Here is a 19,465-nt window from a genome sequence, read left to right as displayed (position 1 = left end):
ATGAGTAGATAGTGTGCCTAATCGCAGCTTGACCGAATTAGTTCTTTGTGTTTTTTTTTATTACTTTTTTATACTTGATAAAAGTTTTGTTGGACATTGCTGGAAAGGGGGAAATAGACTTGCGAGAAGCTTGCGTGAGTTCTCGCGCGAGTTCTTGCTTCCGTGTTTACACTGTTTATGTTTGTTAGAAATACTCTGAGTTTCTCGCGCGAGAATCTAGTGAGTTCTGGCTTTTGTAATTTCTCACAGACCTCTAATTTGTAAAAGTTGAGAGAACTCGCGCGAGATCAAAATGCTTCTATACACTGGAGAGAGAATTTCGCGCGAAAACTTCTGCGAGTTTCTGAGAGTCAACTCGCAGCGGTAGTTACACTGGGCACAGTACTGTCCGACAGAAACTCACGCGAGATTTCTCACTAATCTATTTCCGCCTGAATGCCTAAAGCAGCGCAAATTTTTGAGACATACGCAACTATACCACAAACAGCAGCTTCATTAATAGCATTATTGTCAAATTCGTTGGTGGAAATCGACCCTTCAATATTACAGAAGTTGCATTTATAAAACAATCTGCTGTTAAACCCTATTTTTGTTTTTTTTATGATTTCAATATTTAAAAAGTCACAATCGAAACCATAATTATGCTTAATATTTTTTAAAAATTTAAAAAGTGTTGAATGTCTACTATTCTGCGCCCACTAATGACAAATGTGTCGTTACTTGATGCCAATTCAACTTCAATGAAAGTTTAAAGAATTTGAATGAGATAAGTGCATCACAGAATTTAGATTTCTTCGCAAGTTTTAATAATTGTTTTCTACTTTCTCGTTTTACCATGAAAAAAAAAACTACTTACTACTGCTATAAAACTAGACTATTTCTACCTACTAGGGCCGGTTTACAGAAGCTAATTTAAATCTTAAATTTTAATTAAATACTCAACATTATTTTAAAGTGGCATGTGATCGTTTTTCCGCCAATCAAATGTCAGCAATTGTCAAATTAGTTGCGAGATTAACTTGATTAAAATCTTGTATGATAAACATAAAGAAATTTTAACCACTCAAAAACATTATAACACTCGGCTTCACCTCGTGTGCTAACTGTTTTTTTTTATTCACTTATACAATAAATACCATTTATTCTCGCTACTTTCCAAGTTCAAGTGATTGAATTTTGTCATTCTTTCACTAAATTCTTACAACACAGGTCTGCTGTTCAGAATTTTGCCTGGATCGATGGGTCGTTTATGACCATTGCTGTCATTAGCGTTTGGCTAGGCAATTTAGGATATCGTAAATCATGATAGATTCGAAGCCAAAGTGCAACAAGATGTATAACAAGTTGCATAGATATGACTTTTTTAAATTAATTTTATGAGAAAACAAACTATTATAACCGAAAAAGGGCTTCATACCTCAATACACTTTTTAATTATCTATGTTTTGAGCTAAATTTCAAACAAATTGGTTGAAAACAGGCGAAGAAAAACGAAAAGTTAGTTTTGACGTTTTTTTGCTATAAAACAAAAAATAAAACATTTTCTGAAAAAACGGCTTCATACCGCAATACAATACGTGATTCTAAACATTTCAAAACTTTGAGCCAGTCTTCAAATGTAAAATTGAGCTCTTAAAACGAAATTCCGTTTTACATTGTACTGGCCGCTACTCCGTACTAGCCAAGGCTGTTCTACCCCTCAACTAAAATTCGTGTTTTAAAAAACATGCAACCCAACATACTAACCATTTGACTCATGCCAATCATCTATAAGGGTGAAAATCGTCTGTAAAATTAGCATATTTTCTACCACAGTTCAGCAATAAACCAAGCAGATGAATTTGCCTTGCTTTGGAGTTTGTTGAGAACGTTTTCCCGATTTCGAAATATTATGTCTCTCGAAAATAATAACTGAAAAATAAAGAGAAATAATAAATGATGGCATCATCTAATAAACTTTAAATTTCAAGTAAAAAATGTTTCGTTAAAAATGTGTATAAAAAAAAAATGGTTCGTTAAAAATGTGTACCATCACAATTTTATTTTCAAAATTACACTGTGCGACAAATTCAAATTAATTTTGAATGTGTTATGTAATCCAAACAAAGTACATACCCAAAGAACATCCTTACCTCAAAACCTTCACAATTTTTAACATAAGTAGTTGAAAAAATCATAGAAAAGAGATTCTTTTTCTATTTTACTTATGATTTTAATGTATGTATGGTTATCAATATTTAAAATACACATAAAAAAACTAAAATTAAAAAAAATTATATGCAAATCATAACTTGTTTAGCCGCCAACTTTGATACAATTTTTTTACTCTTTATTACAAAATTCGATTTTTTCACAATAATTTTAAATTTATTGTATTTGGCAACGTACAGACTTTTATTTTGGAAACAAAAACTTACAAAGTCATAAAATTTTACTTTTAAAATTAAATATAAAATTTGGTGGTGACTTGCGGTTACCGGCATATGTTTTATCAAAAGGTGGGCTACCTATAGAACATAACAGTTTTTTGGCTACTAAAACTTTGTCACGCAGTGTTTTAATTGATAATAAATTTAAATAAATTAGATTTAGATATTAGTTCATCTTGTCATTTCTTGTGTTTCAACGAATCCGCGGGTATTTAATAAAATCAATTCTACCAAATTTTAAAATGGATATTTGGGTACTTCCGAATAACACAAAATATTACAGCTGGGTAAAGAATATGTTCTAGAGCTACAATTTTTTTTATAAAATTGAAAAAACACTCGATCACGATTTTTTTTTTCGATAAATCGCTTATGCCAAATTGCAGAAATAATCGCAAATAATCGCGGAAAATGCAAGATTGTAGAAAAAATATTGTGTGTATTTCGAGCGCAAATTTAAATTGCCGTTTTCGAGAGGTTGTCGCGCAACATTAAACTTTTTGTCTCTTTCAATTGGCCATGTAAATTTTTACGCTCTTAATACACAAATAGCTATTAAAATTTGTGTTGTTGTACTTTTGCCATCAGCTACTTATGTTAACGTGAGTTTCAAAATTATGAAAGATATCCATCGATCTAGAAGAATTCTAAGTAATACTGGTGTATTAAACTATAACACTAATTTGTTTTTACTTTTTATACGTGGACATCAAAAAACTATACATTTTTACGCATCACGAAAAAATAAAAAATAACATATCTTGGCACAACTAAATATTTCAAAAATTGAGAACAAATGTCCACCTCCATGAATGTTTTCATCATTTTGGAAAAGTTTAAAAAGTTGCTACAGTAACACAATTTGAGATATGTATAAAGAAATCATTGAAAATGTAAAATCATGTTTTGGGTAATTATTTTAACAAAGTTGGAGAAATTGCCAAAACAAAGAAGTAACAATATAGAGCTATGCTGGTATCTAAAAATCAAATAGTTAGGGGAGCGCTAAAAAGCTTTCAATCGTCTAATCTTTTTATTTTAACCTGACGGTCATTTATGGGAGACAACTCGGTGCTGACCTTTTTGGTCTTATGGCTACTTGAGAAAACATTCCACCCTGCCTGCGGCAAAGGACCAAATGGCCAAATATGCAATAAAATGCATAACAATCAATGTATGAAATGCAATTAATCCGTTGCCCTATATAGAATAGACTGTTTAAATGCAATGTAGTAATGCAAGTTATTAATTGAGGTCTTCTTCAAGAGTCAAAAGCGAATTTTTTGTCAACAAAGATGAGTTTGATTGCACTAAATCTAAACTCAAAATACTACACTCAACTGAGAAAAAAAAGGTTCTGAAACTGTTCAGAAGTCACTGCTTTTTAATTATATTATCGATTGAAAATCATTTGCAATCGTTAATCAAATTATTAAAATGTCGACAAAATGTCTTAAAATTTATTTTTAGAAATCTTGCATGAGGGTTAAAATGTTATTATATTCAGATGTCTTCAATTCTTGGTAAGAAGTAGGTATAAAGTTGGGGTCCCAATGGTCAATCGCCGGTCGGCCGAGTTGTAGTCGTCGAACCGTGATTAGGATTAGAGACCCCCTGTTGTGAGGGGCTGTAAATCATGGCAACATTGAAGTGTTGGTTGCCGACTATTTGTAAATTGGGAATCATTTGTACATGAAATTTTATTTTTTTCTAAAGAAACTGTTCATGTGGGGAAAAAACCAAGGAGTTTCCCGGATGTAGAATAAAATCCCTCATCTATCGAGTCGTAGTTCAAGCAAAAATTCCTAAAACTGTGCCCGTAAAACGACATGGCGTTTTTTCAGTTTTTATTTTTTTTAAATAAATTTATAAGAAATATTAAGAAAATCAAAGAGTTTCCCGTGTACATTTTGATATTATCTACACGTACAAAAAAAATCAAAACTCCAACTCTTAATTTGTGGCCGTAAAAAGTAATGGCGTTTTGCGCTATTTCCTATGTACTTCGGCCGGGGTAGGACAGAGCCTTAAGGGTCTACGCTACGCATATACCGGTATATGGCTTACGATTTTTCGTTTTTGAAGCGCATTTTGGACTTTGAAAAATCGCTCGACCTCTGTATGTATGCGTCTCAGGTAGAGCTATGGAGGTGACATCTTCGAATTTTGAAAAAGTGAAAAATTTGACTTTAATTAATTAAAAACTGAAATTCCCATTTTTCGTTTTTAAGGAATATGAAGCAACCTACGAAGTTAAAAAAAATACCAACATGTGGAGAATTAAAACCTCTATGGAGGTGACATTTTTGTTTTTGTCATTATGCTATAATTTTGAAGTTATTAATAAAAAAACAAATCAAAAATAGGCAACCAACAGTACAACTAACGCAAATCATCTTATGCAAATCTCATGATTTACGACCGCTCACTAGGGGGTCACTGACGTTCCGCCCAATTGTAATAAACTGCCGTCGGGTAAAAGTAGGTAAAGACCCAACTGGTTGCTCTCGGCAACAAAGATCGAAGGTACTTGTAGCAAGTGAATTGAGAAATAATATTTTTAAACTGTAATATAATTCACTGTTTTCCACACCACCCTTGGGGTACAGAGAGACGGCGCGTTTTTTTTTAAGTGCTCTCCCCAATAGGCATACTGCACTCTTTTGACTCTAACTATAAAACTACTTTATTTTAGAAATGACAATCCGGACATTTGAACGAACATAATTTATAAGTCTTTCTTTAAAATTCTTCTAATCGTTTGTTCTCGGCTAACTCTAGAATCTATTATTTCAGGAAGTAAGGCATTCATATAAAATTTTTCCAAATGGGAAACCAGAAATGTATTCCAAAAATCATTGTCTCTCTCTACAATTGTATATTTCAAATCTAGTTTTGTATAAACTACAAAAAAACATCTATCCCGTTTAGTAATATGCAGCTGACCTTGAATTTGATACATATAATTATGGGACCGTTTTAATTCTATTGTACCTTCGTTATTAGGATTAATTTGACAGAAATCTATAAGTTTCTCGTTTACCGCTCTTTCAATGGTGCTGTTTCTTGCTGAATAAGGACATTTAATTTCAATTATCGCATCAGTTCCAATTAACCCATCAGGGGTGGCGCCTAAAAAATTTTTATCATCGTCTATAAACAAACCGCAATTTTGAACTTTTAAACCCGTGATTTCCATAAATTTATTTGTGGCTTTTTCTTCATTATCAACTCCGTATTGTAATGCATTCGGTAGTTTTTTTGACCTCAAACCAGAACCATATAACAATGACTTTACCGTGTTTGACGTGTCTGTTCCGTCTCTCATTTTACAAATTTTTCCGAAATTACTCGCTGTCAATCTAATTTGCCGTTCTTTGTTCCATTCATCGCTATGCCGCTGCTGAACTGTTTTTCTTTCAATATCTAAACCATTGGCCAATGACAGCTCATTTAAAAATATATTTTTTCTTGTTTCGTACTCCTCCAATAATATGTCCGGAACTACTTCGTTGGATTCTGAGTTTTTGTTACACGCACCATAATGCGAATCTGCATTTTGTAATCTAACATAAATTTTTCTACCATGCTTTTTCTTCTTTTGTTTTAATTTATGTTCGCGAAATTTATTAACGTATATTCCCGGAGTATCAAATCCCGCATTGTTTTTTAAAAATTTATATACAAAAGTATGATCACTATTAAAATTCAATGCTGCCGCATAACATCTCCCTTGGTAAGACCCGGCAAGAGAAAAGTTAATTCATTTCCCACCTACAAATTTATTAACGACAGAATTTATTTTCTTGAAATGGAAATTATGGTGTTAATCTCGGGATTTTTTAAAGCAAAACATTTTTGAAAGCAAATTGTCTTATTGGTTAAGTGTAAAATCCACCGGTAGCAGGTAGCTTATTAGAGAAGAGGATTTTTATGTAAAATTCGTACAATTAAAGACACAAGTGGATACAGGTTTTTAAAAAATAGTTTTTTGCATAATAACATTAAACGACAATTTTGCTTTTCCTGTGTGGTTCTGACTTAAAAAATATTAACCAATATAGAAACTATGATAATTTAAAATGTTAAAATTGTTAAAAATGAATTAGGGAACTATTTTTATTGATTATCGGGATGTATTATTATGAAGAGTTAATTTTTAAATCACAGAAAACAACAAAGTAAAAAAGGCCCAAAAACTCATGTGTCAGGTAAAAGGTTTGGTTAAAAAAAATTAAATGCGTTTTTCTCAAATAAAAAAAGTTAATTCGTTTCCCACCTACAAATTTATTAACGACAGAATTGAAACATTCCACTATGTTATTATCCACGTCGTAAAGTAAACTAACTGACAAATTCGCGACTCTATTTAATGCAGGTAAAAATATATCGTAGAGAGAACTATTTTTAAAATTATTATACTCAATCAAATTTGGGGTATTTCCAACTTTATTACAAAAATAAGTTGCGCATCTACTGTGATCACCGAATATATGAGCAGGTCCATTATGAATGTAAATTTTCATTTTTTTCTGTATCTAATCGCACTTACTACAGTTGTTCTAAATTTAAGTATATTTGTTCGCAAAAATTTTCTAACTCGAAGGTCTGTTCTGGGAATTTTTGAAATTTCGCGCAATTTTGTACAATAATTTCTTAAAACATGATTTCTACACTCAATTTTTTGAATAAAATATGTTGGTCCATATGGTCTTGCTGCTTGAATTTTCTTATACACACTACTGTCTCCATCACCGATAATAAATTTAAATCTTAAATTATGCATCTGAACAGACTTTTTAAAAGCCTCTAAAATAACACCTGCCTCCATTGAAGTGGATGATTTTTTCCAATTTGCAAAACATTTATGGCGGGGCACTGATTTCTTATCAGTCTTGAATCGTTTACAAAACTTGCATAATTTATTTTTAACAGCCACAAATAAAATTTTTTTGGTTCTCGCACCGATTACACATCCAACTCCCGATAAAGCATTATAATTAGACTTATAAGAACGCTTGGACCATGCTCCATCAACAATTACAGTAATAAAAGGTACCCCATCAGCATCAATATCACCTAATTCCACCGCTAATTTACTTTCTTCTTGTCCAGCAGATAGCATTTCATCAATAGCCAATGTTTGCGTTTTTTCAAAAACTTTTCTTTCCGTGTTAACGTATTTTTTAGAACTCATTTGTGGAATATCTAAAGCGGCACAAAATTTAGTTAATTGCGCATGACCCCCACCTACAGCAACATTTCCGCAAACAATAGATTCATTCATTTCACATCTAGCATTTTCTGGTTCTGAACTGAAAGTATCTACAATTTTACACACGTTACACTTATACGTAAATATACTTTTTAAACCTATTCGTTTTTCCGCAATTATATCAAAGTTCTGAAAATTGCAATTAAATTGATCGTGTTTTAAATTTTTTATAGTATTAAACAAAAGATTTATATCTACAATTCTACGACCACTGAGAGAAAAATTTGTATTATTGGAAACATTTTCTATTTCAAAGACATCGTCCGATAACTCTGACTCAAAACCGCTATTTACATTTTCACTTTTGGAACTCTTTCTAACATTTTTCCATAACCGCTTCGCAATTTGCTTTCTACTTTTTCGTTTAACTGATGTGCTTACATGATTTATTGAACCGTTCGCCATTGTAAAATAAAATAATTAAAAGCAAATAATAATCTAATCTAAAAAACAAAAATTTGCCAACAATTCTGATACAAGCAACTCACCCACTTTGAACAACAAAACTCACTAAAGAGATTTAGAAAAGTAAATTGATTCAGAAGTCGAGCACAGTCAAAAACACAAGTGTTCACAGACAGAAAGAATTTAAATATTTTTTTTCAAGATATTTATACATAGGGCTTTCATCCCTTTATTTGTTGTTGTAGTGGGATAAAGAAGTGGGGCTATCACCCATTTCTCAAATAAAAATAATAAAATAATAAGTAATTTTAAACTTTCCCCGGCGACCAGAGAGGAAAAATTTCCTACTACATTTACGAAAATTACATTTTTCAATTAAAAACATTCTGCCATTACGTACTATGGAAACTGGAAATTTGCGGATTTTATACATACATTTTCCATTAATTGAAAAAAAAATTACGCCCGTAAAATTTTTACCTACTAGAACCAGAAATTTCACGGCCTCAAAACGCAGAGAAACTCAAATCCTGATATTTAAACTCATCTTTGGTCCAACACGAATTTATTGTTCCAACCGCTGGGTTTCTTAGGAAATGTGCAGGTCAAGCGACCGTTTCCATAAAGTTTGATTCCCTCATTACCAAATCCTCGGTAATCCCTTTTGGCAGCTGTCAATCAAAGGTGTTGTTAAAGTTGCATACTTTTCAAACAGAAATTTTCGGGCAGGCTCGTAGACCCTTAAGGTTGCACCGGAGCCAACCTAAATATCTGTTTTCGTAAATATGCAACCAGTTCAACTTGGTCTTTGATAGCTGTCCATCAAGCTAATGGGGGTGTAATAAACCGTTTTACAATCTTCCACCTCAACATCCCTTTTTTCATAAAATGCACCGAAACGAAATGTTTTGGAACATCGAAGATGATCGAAGTTTACTGATTATGATTCAAATTAGCACTAGTCTAATCTAGTTCATGCAATAATTTGATTGCGATTAAGTCAATCGTATTTAAGCGGGAGGTTGTATCTGTAATAATGAGCAAACTGGTCAATAATTGTATTATATTAAATATTATATTAAAACGTCAAAATTAGTATGTTTTTAGGAAAAAACATTTTTAACTTCTTTGCCTTTATAACTGCGGTAGAAAACTACGCAGCTAGCTGTATGCCCAGACAGTAGAAGCTTGAATATTTTTCTATATTACAAAATACCTGTAATATTTAAGTCTTTTTTTAAAATGGTCCTAATTTGCAAATTTCTTTTGACGCGTGAATCCACGATTTCAGGCAATAACGCTTTGAAATAAAAATTTTCAAGCGAATCAACCATTTTTGCTGCCCAAAATTCATCGTCTCTTTTTATTAGAGTAGTGTATAAATTTTTATTTGTATAAATTACAAAATAACACAGTTCGTTTTTTGTAACTGACCCTGTATTTGGTACATATAATTATGACCAGTTTTTAATCGAATAGTACCGTCTTCCGCTAGCCAACAATAATTTATTATTTTATTTCGGACGGCTTCTTCCACTGTCATATCTCTAGCGGAATACGGACCTCAATTATTGCATTACTGCCTACTAGGCCGCTTTGGCTAGGCAATTTGGGATATCGTAAATCATGGTAGATTCGAAGCCAAAGTGCAACAAGATGTATAACAAGTTGCATAGATATGACTTTTTTAAATTAATTTTATGAGAAAACAAACTATTATAACCGAAAAAGGGCTTCATACCGCAATACACTTTTTAATTATCTATGTTTTGAGCTAAATTTCAAACGAATTGGTTGAAAACAGGCGAAGAAAAACGAAAAGTTAATTTTGACGTTTTTTTGCTATAAAACAAAAAATAAAACAGTTTTTGAAAAAGCGGCTTCATACCCCAATACAATACGTGATTCTAAACATTTCAAAACTTCAAATGAAAAAATAAGCTCTTAAAACGAAATTCCGTTTTACATTGTACTGGCCGCTACTCCGTACTAGCCTTAAGGCGAGTGCCAAGACATTTTTCTTATGGAGAATCCCATGTAAAGTATCGTCTAAATATTTCGCTTATTTTTTAATGTATCAGTTTCGTTCTTATTCTCAACTGCTTGTATTCACATTTTCTTCTAAAACTAAGAATCAAACATTCGATGTTTGAAAATTCGATATTTAGAGGTAGTTTTACGAATAGAAGTTTATGTCCGATTTTTGTGAATTTTTAAACTTAGAATTAGTAAAGAACACTTTCAAAATCACTTTCCCGCTAAGTTTAAATCGATATCATTAAAATTGGTCTAGTTATGAGAGAGATAAACTAAAAATTTTTCAATCGAAGCTCTGAACTTTGCAGATAATTTACGACTAGGCTGATTTATAAGCGAACCCTCATTTGCGGTTTCTTGACCAGCTTTAGAAGTTGTAAATCAAGGGATTTCTTCTAAAATTTTTACCTATAGCAGCCGTCAAGATAACGTGGCGCTGACCTGCTCAGATGACTTGACTTTTAAGGGTTTTGACGACGGTGCGGTTGGGGGCCCATAAATTTAGGTATTTATTTCTACTGGTTTAAGCTGTCAAAAATACATTAAATTGTTAGGATCGCATTTGCTAAATTCAAAATTAAGAGGATTCATATCAGATTAATTTTATTTTTTGTACCAATAAAAAAATATGTAAAAATCAACAACAAATTACGAGATAATTTATTAACTAATTAAATATATACAATTTATTAACTAACAAATAGACAAATTAATTAAATTCCATTTCACTGGAATCGTCGTCGTCATTTAAACTAATTATTAATTCTTGATGATGATTTTTTCTATAATTATCTTCAATCTTTATTACATGCGCAACACTGTTTTTCCAGCTAGAAACGCTGATTTTGTGTACTTCTCGATAAATTAAATCAATCGCTTCTTTGCTAAATTTGGGCGCTGTATTATTTCGCCGGATGTGTGCCTTCAACTCCGACCAAATCAGTTCAATAGGATTGAACTCACAATGATATGGAGGCAGCCTTAAAACGGTGTGTCCATGTCTCTTTGCAAGCTCGTCAATATGGTATGATTTGCTATATGTTTTGGTGCGAAGAACTTCGATTAATTCTGACTTTCTGTAATTTTCTTCGAAGTAGACGTCGTTTTCATGCAAAAAATCCTGGATTTCATCTTTTCGGCTAGAATTATTCGTGATTTTTCGTAATTGTAGCGAATGATAGCTAGCATTATCCATCACAATAATACTGTTTGGTGGAAGGTGAGGAATCAGTTTTGTTTCAAACCACTCATTAAAAATATTTGCAGACATATTTTCGTGGTAATCAATTTTTGCGTCTTTAATGTTGGTCGCAGCTAACATTTAAGGGGGGGGGTTCTCCAAAATTAGTCAGCACTAATTGTAAAGTAAGTACCATCGTTACTATTGTTATTATTTCCTTCTGAGTAAAAAAACAGTCCCAAATTGTGGGATTAAGATTAAGTTTATGTGTATTATACAAAAGACGGTATTAGCTATAATAATTCCGACGTCGAACGTATTTTTTCCAGTAATTTTTGTAATACAACGGAACAAAATACTTAATATAATACTTATAATAACTTAAAACGTAACCGAAAATTATTACTCTAACGATTCAAAATAACAAGACGACGAAAACGCGTTTTCTTATTAGAAAATTAATAGTATTTATAAAAATAACACTACTCCTAATTGCGAACCCCTAAGCAGTGTTTGAGTGACAACCCAGGCCTCAGAGCCGAAATTTATGGCCCCCCAACCGCACCGTTGTAAAAACCCTTAAAAGATTATCTTGACGGCTGCTATACCAGCACTGGACAAGACTAGTACTGGATAAGCTTTTTTGAAACAGAACGAAATTTAGAAAAGTACAAAAATTTAAAAATAATATTTTTAGCTGCATGTTGCCTAAGTCACGGAAACGCCTCTGTGGAAAGGGGGTTTAGTCGATCAAAGCTAATTTTGACTGAAGATAAAACTAATATGTCTGTTAGAACTTTGAATGCCAGACTGACTGTAGCAGATGCTTTGAAGCAGTACAACAATCAACCAGAGAAGATACCGATTACTGATGATTTATTACGTTTAGCGGGCCAAGCCAGAAAGCACTACCAAGATTACTTAGAGAGAGAGAAACTCAAAGAAAAGGAACAATTAGAAAATAGAGAAACAGCAGATTTTAACATAAAGAAAGCTGACCAAGACCGGTTGCTAGCAAAGCAGTCTCAATTAACCTTAAAAGACATAAACAAAACTCTTACAAAAGAACAAGAAATAAAGTCTCAGAAAGAACAATCTGCTGACAAATTGTTAGAAGAAGGACGTCAGATTAAAAGCTGCATTAGGAGTGAACGATACTACTGATGCAAGAATTGCTCGGGGATTAATTGATGGAGCATTATCTTTGCGGGAAGAAGAGCAGAGTGGCAAAAAACTCACCGCTTTAGAAAAACGCAAAGACAAAGTTGTTTCCAACTATTTCAATAAAAAAATGAAATTTGATAAGCCTAATTTTTTATTTATTGTTACTTGCTATTTATCGGAGAATTTATGTTTTGTTTCACGTTTTTAATGCAATAATAAAATTCACTTTTTCTCACTATTTTTTCATTGAAGCTCACTTTTTTCACTTTTTTGCAATTAAAATTGTGTGGAAGCCCTGTATTGGCCATTTTTTTTAATTTATTAAAAAAAATTTATATTACCCATTAGTTTCAGTAAAAGAGATTAGTGTCCGATTGGGTAGTAGACAAGGAAATTAATAATTTAAATGTGTCTTTAAATTTGAATGTCTATTTAGAACAAAGCACTAATGAATTAAAGGAAGAAATGCTAAAGAATATTTATGAGTGGTACAATGGGTATTCAGTTATAAAAAGCGAGAAGAAGATTTTTAGCTCTTTTTCTATTCTCAATTACTTAAGAACTTCTATTCTACGCTCTTACTGGAAGGATAAGATGGGTTCGAGTCGTCTAGATAGTCTACTTGCAGAGAGCCCATTTCATATGAAGGTTTTTTTTTTATTAGATGGCCCTGAAAGAACCGCGTCAGTCAAAATTGTTGAGAATATAGAGCCTGAATATATTTTAAAATTGAATGATCTAATTAAAAGATCTGGAAATGTGAGTGAAGAATTAGTTGATTTGTACTTTCAATTTTTAACAGATTGTGGTTTCTTTAATGTAATCAAAAGAGACGATGCATGTCTTGACATAAAAATCCCTAACTTCGAAATTCATTGTCGTCTTAGACAAAAAGTGCTTTCTGGTCTTCTCAAAAAGGAGACCGAGAAGTTTGACAGTTCCAAAATCTCTGCATTAATTGCAAGTTTCAAATCTCTGGCAGACATCAGTGCGTCACTGAGAGATAACATATCTTTGTGCATTGAAGTTGCAAAGTGCTTCGCAAACTTGTATACTGACACAAATATCACCAGCAACCATTTCGAAATACAAGCTGATTTATATTTTCTTATAAAGGAATGGATTGACAAAAGCTGCCATGCTGAGCTCAAAATTGACAGCGGTAATTCACCCAAAATTGATATATTTTTCAAGATAAATGATAACACATCAGTGGTAGTGGAAATTAAACACTTCAACAGTGCAAATAAAAAATATTACAAAGACTGCGCAAAGTGTTTTCTCAAGACGGAAAATAAAATTCTTCTGGGTGTATTTTTGGCTCGTGATGGAAAGATCTCTGTCGGTTGTATGGTAAACATTAATGAAGAAAACAGCCCGGATGTTATCATGGAGGGAAGAGTATGCGTGGACAGCGAAGGAAACCCTGTTCCCACTAAATGAAGAAATACAAGTTAATATAAACAGTGATTTATGATTTTGTTTTTGTAGGACTATGATTGAATGTTTTCTTACGGTCTCAGTTACTTATGTATAATTTTTTATATGACCATCGAATTTACTTGATTTTTATTAAATTTTGTAAATTCCGAATTATATTTTGTTTTTTTATTGTCCCAACTAAGCCCCAGCAATGAAATCGCAGTTTGAGGTATCTAAGAAAAGATTTTTGACGAGCTTTTCCCGATGGCTTTTTAACTCTTCAATGTAGTTCGAACGAAAACAGGGTATGTTTCTCTTTTTACGGTCTGTTTTTTTAATTTTACCAATTATTATCCTGGTCCATCAATAAAAAGCAATTTTGGGGTATTTAAAATAATAATAAAGTTTGTCTAATATTTTGCGCTAATATATTGGTCTAGAAGTAAATACATTTTGGGGTGACTCAAAACAAGGAATTCTGTAAGGTTTTTTGGGTGCTTTTAACGTAATTAGGTTTGATTGGATGATTTACAACAGTTTTCTCATATGTCCAATTTCTGATGGGCTATTGATTTACAAGAAAAGAAACTTTAGAGTATTTTTTGCTCGCATTAAAAATTATTATTTTTGAAGGATTTTATGTCTTTTTCGGTTGTTAACTTTGGGAAAACATAAATTTTTAGGACCCTGCCTTGTTTTGTAAGGCGCCAATTATACCTCTTTGATTTGGTGTTGTTTTTACTTTTTTTTGCATGCGCCAATTGGTCTGGTCCAGAAATACAAAGCCATTTGGAATGTCTAAAAACAACGGATTTGGAAAGTTTTTCAGAGTGCTCTTGAGATAATTTTGCATGATTTTGGGAGATTTTAACGGTTTTTTCGTGTGCCCAATTTTTGGTGGTCTACAGATATTTGGGTACTTTTGGGGTGGATAAAAATTAATGCTTTTTGAGAGTTTTTTTTGCCTTTTTATGGTTGTTGACTTTTGAGAAAACAGCTAAATTTGTAGGATTCTGTCCTGTTTTGTAACACGTCAAATGCCCTGGTCCAGAAATAGAAAGCCATTTTGGGGTCTTTAAAAACAAGGCATTTTCTAAGTTTTTTGGAACTTTTTTGGTTGTTTACTTTTGGAAAAACACTAAATTTGTAGAATTCTACCCCGTTTTTTCGTGTGCCCAATGTTTGGTGGTCTACAGATATTTGGGTACTTTTGGGATGCATAAAAATTAATCCTTTTTAAAGGGTTTTAGCCCTTTTTTGGTTGTTTGCTTTTGGAAAAACAGCTAAATTTGTAGGATTCTGCCCTGTTTTTTAACACGCCAAATGTCCTGGTCATAGAAAGCCATTTTGGGGTGTTTAAAATCAAGGCATTTTCTAAGTTTTTTGGAACTTTTTTGGTTGTTTACTTTTGGAAAAACACTAAATTTGTAGAATTCTACCCCGTTTTTTTGTGTGCCCAATGTTTGGTGGTCTACAGATATTTGGGTACTTTTGGAATGCATAAAAATTAATCCTTTTTAAAGGGTTTTAGCCTTTTTTTGGTTGTTTGCTTTTGGAAAAACAGCTAAATTTGTAGAATTCTGCTTTGTTTTTTAAGACGCCAAATGTCCTGGTCCAGAAATAGAAAGCCATTTTGCGGTGTTTAAAAACAAGGCATTTTCTAAGTTTTTTGGTACTTTTTTGGTTGTTTACTTTAGGAAAAACACTAAATTTGTAGAATTCTACCCCGTTTTTTCGTGTGCCCAATTTTTGGTGGTCTACAGATATTTGGGCACTTTTGGGATGCATAAAAATTAATGCTTTTTGAGAGTTTTTTTTGCCTTTTTATGGTTGTTGACTTTTGAGAAAACAGCTGGATTTGTAAGATTCTGTCCTGTTTTTTAACACGCCAAATGTCCTGGTCATAGAAAGCCATTTTGGGGAGTTTAAAAACAAGGCATTTTCTAAGTTTTTTGGAACTATTTTGGTTGTTTACTTTTGGAAAAACACTAAATTTGTAGAATTCTACCCCGTTTTTTCGTGTGCCCAATGTTTGGTGGTCTACAGATATTTGGGTACTTTTGGGATGCATAAAAATTAATCCTTTTTAAAGGGTTTGTCACGCAAAAAAAACTGCAAAAAGCAAAACAAACTGACCGACTAAAGTCGCTCGGGCCGGCTGGTGACAAATTTACGCCGGTAGCTCAGTCTGGGTGGGTTCGTTAAAACGCACCGACCCGACAATCTTGAGGGCGCCAGGATCCTCAAAAATACAGGAAAAACAAGTACTTAAATTGGACGTCGTCTTTACACCGGCAATCGTTGCTGTTAGATTTACGACGATTCGCTGTAAACCGAACGCTTGCGCAAGCTGACGGCACACCGAGAATTCGCGCAACAATTCAATCGTTCAAAACTCGCAATTACGGGGTCCCGACTTACAAGAACGTCTGTACTAGAAAAACAAAAAAATAAATGACTAAATAATGTAAACGGTTGATTACAGTGAAGCTGTAATCTCCCAACTATTATATCCCAATTAACAATTAACAAGGACGGTTACGGTGAAGCCGGACACGATGGCGTTGAAACGAAGACTCGAACAAAACGTAGATAAAACGATCTGACCTTGACTCCTACAGGCGCCCCAACAGCTCCTCCTACCAACTCTCCTTTAGATGCTCCCGAGTGGTGAGCCTTCCAGAATCCAAAAGGGAAGAGGTTGTACGGCTCGGTCAAAACGGTCAGCAGCAATCCAGTTCGCACTCCCAACCAAAAGGGGAGGAAAAAAAAAAACGAGCGCAGAGAATAGAACAGACTAGAAGGCCCTAGGGTGGAAAATACCCTTAGGAAGATGAACACACTGGAATACTTTAGTTACTACGATGGAAAGCGGCCTTATAGTTCTCCACGTGGTTCACCTCGCGGTGGATTTATTCGATCTCGAGCCCCGACAAATCCCGGTTTCCTCCAGGAATCTTAGTGACCCATCCAGATACCAATGCACGAATCAAATCAAAAAGGCCACTAAGTCACACTCAAAATTCCAAAATATCGAAACACTGTGAAGCACCGTACGCCTCGAAATCTAAACCGCAAGAGAGCTACGAACCAGAATGGCTGCTATCGCTTCTTCGGCTCTACGTCACATTTCGTCATCGAGAAGGTGACCCCTTGACAGGTGAAAATTTGGGGTTATCCGAATCAAAACAAGAAATGAAAGCGAACGTAAAGACTAGCAAAACGAAGCCAACGGTAAGTAAACAGCTGGAAAATTATTCAACAATCAATCGTATACCTCAACGCACCCTATGAACAAAATAAACGATCGCAAGAAGGGAAAAATAGCAATAGTAGCACCGTTGATGTTGCGGTCAAAAAGAAGAACGAACCACGACACGATCAACACCAAGCAGGCTAACGTGGTTGTGAAAAGGAAGAAAATAGAAGTTAAAAAAGTTGAAGCAAAGATGAAAACTAAAGAGTTGCAACCTAGACAACCCCGAGGAACTTGTAGCAGTCCTCCAGCTAAAATTCTGAGGCTCAAACGTATTCCTCCAGTCACCTCCGAACTGGTACCTAACAAACTGGTTAACTACTAACATAATTAAGCAGAATTCGTAACGGACAATGAAACTCGCCATGCTGATACACTAAAATAGGCAACCAATAAATTACAGGCGTCAAAAGGACACGAAAATCAACCCTTTCTGACATCTTCCCGTTTAACTCGAAATTGTCACGTTACAGGTTTTAGCCCTTTTTTGGTTGTTTGCTTTTGGAAAAACAGCTAAATTTGTAAGATTCAACCCTGATTTTTAACACGCCAAATGTCCTGGTCATAGAAATAGAAAGCCATTTTGGGGTGTTTTAAAACAAGGCGTTTTCTAAGTTTTTTGGAACTTTTTTGGTTGTTTACTTTTGGAAAAACACTAAATTTGTAGACTTCTACTCCGTTTTTTCGTGTGCCCAATTTTTGGTGGTTACAGATATTTGGGTACTTTTGGGGTGCATAAAAATTAATGCTTTTTAAAGGGTTTTAGCCTTTTTTTGGTTGTTTGCTTTTGGAAAAACAGCTAAATTTGTAGAATTATATCCCGTTTTTCCGTGTGCTCAATTTTTGGTGGCCTTCAGATATTTGGGTACTTTTGGGATGCATAAAAATTAATGCTTTTTAAAGGGTTTTAGCCCTTTTTTGGTTGTTGGCTTTTGGAAAAACAGCTAAATTTGTAGGATTCTGTCTTGTTTTTTAACACGCTAAATGTCCTGGTCCAGAAATAGAAAGCCATTTTGGAGTGTTTAAAAACAAGGCATTTTCTAAGTTTTTTGGAACTTTTTTGGTTGTTTACTTTTGGAAAAACACTAAATTTGTAGAATTCTACCCCGTTTTTTCGTGTGCCCAATTTTTGAAGGTCTACAGATATTTGGGTACTTTTGGGATGCATAAAAATTAATGCTTTTTAAAGGGTTTTAGCCTTTTTTGGTTGTTTGCTTTTGGAAAAACAGCTAAATTTGTAGAATTATATCCCGTTTTTCCGTGTGCTCAATTTTTGATGGCCTTCAGATATTTGGGTACTTTTGGGATGCATAAAAATTAATGCTTTTTAAAAGGTTTTAGCCCTTTTTTGGTTGTTGGCTTTTGGAAAAACAGCTAAATTTGTAGGATTCTGTCTTGTTTTTTAACACGCCAAATGTCCTGGTCCAGAAATAGAAAGCCATTTTGGGGTGTTTTAAAACAAGGCGTTTTCTAAGTTTTTTGGAACTTTTTTGGTTGTTTACTTTTGGAAAAACACTAAATTTGTAGACTTCTACTCCGTTTTTTCGTGTGCCCAATTTTTGGTGGTTACAGATATTTGGGTACTTTTGGGGTGCATAAAAATTAATGCTTTTTAAAGGGTTTTAGCCTTTTTTTTGTTGTTTGCTTTTGGAAAAACAGTTAAATTTGTAGAATTATATCCCGTTTTACCGTGTGCTCAATTTTTGGTGGCCTTCAGATATTTGGGTACTTTTGGGATGCATAAAAATTAATGCTTTTTAAAGGCTTTTAGCCCTTTTTTGGTTGTTGGCTTTTGGAAAAACAGCTAAATTTGTAGGATTCTGTCTTGTTTTTTAACACGCTAAATGTCCTGGTCCAGAAATAGAAATCAATTTTGGGGTGTTTAAAAGAAGGCATTTTCTAAGTTTTTTGGAACTTTTTTGGTTGTTTACTTTTGGAAAAACACTAAATTTGTAGAATTCTACCCCGTTTTTTCGTGTGCCCAATTTTTGGTGGTTACAAATATTTGGGTACTTTTGGGATGCATAAAAATTAATGCTTTTTAAACGGTTTTAGCCCTTTTTTGGTTGTTTGCTTTTAGAAAAACAGCTAAATTTGTAGGATTCTGTCCTGTTTTTTAACACGCCAAATGTCCTGGTCATAGAAAGCCATTTTGGGGTGTTTAAAAACAAGGCATTTTCTAAGTTTTTTGGAACTAACTAACTTTAACTAACTAACTTTTTTGGTTGTTTACTTTTGGAAAAACACTAAATTTGTAGAATTCTACCCCTTTTTTTGTGCCCAATTTTTATGGTCTA

The 19,465-nt window shown here is 33.4% G+C and overlaps 1 protein-coding gene across 6 annotated transcripts in view; it reads left to right on the top strand.

Moving 5' to 3' along the window:
• Window positions 1-19,465, top strand: part of LOC148176520 (pyrokinin-1 receptor-like) — a 172,210-nt gene that overhangs the window by 150,916 nt on the left and 1,829 nt on the right. The window lies entirely within an intron of this gene.

This window comes from Gnatocerus cornutus, chromosome 4 (genome assembly GCF_029298725.1).
Source record: "Gnatocerus cornutus isolate USDA-ARS CGAHR chromosome 4, icGnaCorn1.1, whole genome shotgun sequence".
Lineage (NCBI taxonomy): Eukaryota > Metazoa > Arthropoda > Insecta > Coleoptera > Tenebrionidae > Gnatocerus > Gnatocerus cornutus.
This window is presented reverse-complemented; position numbering and strand designations above follow the sequence as displayed.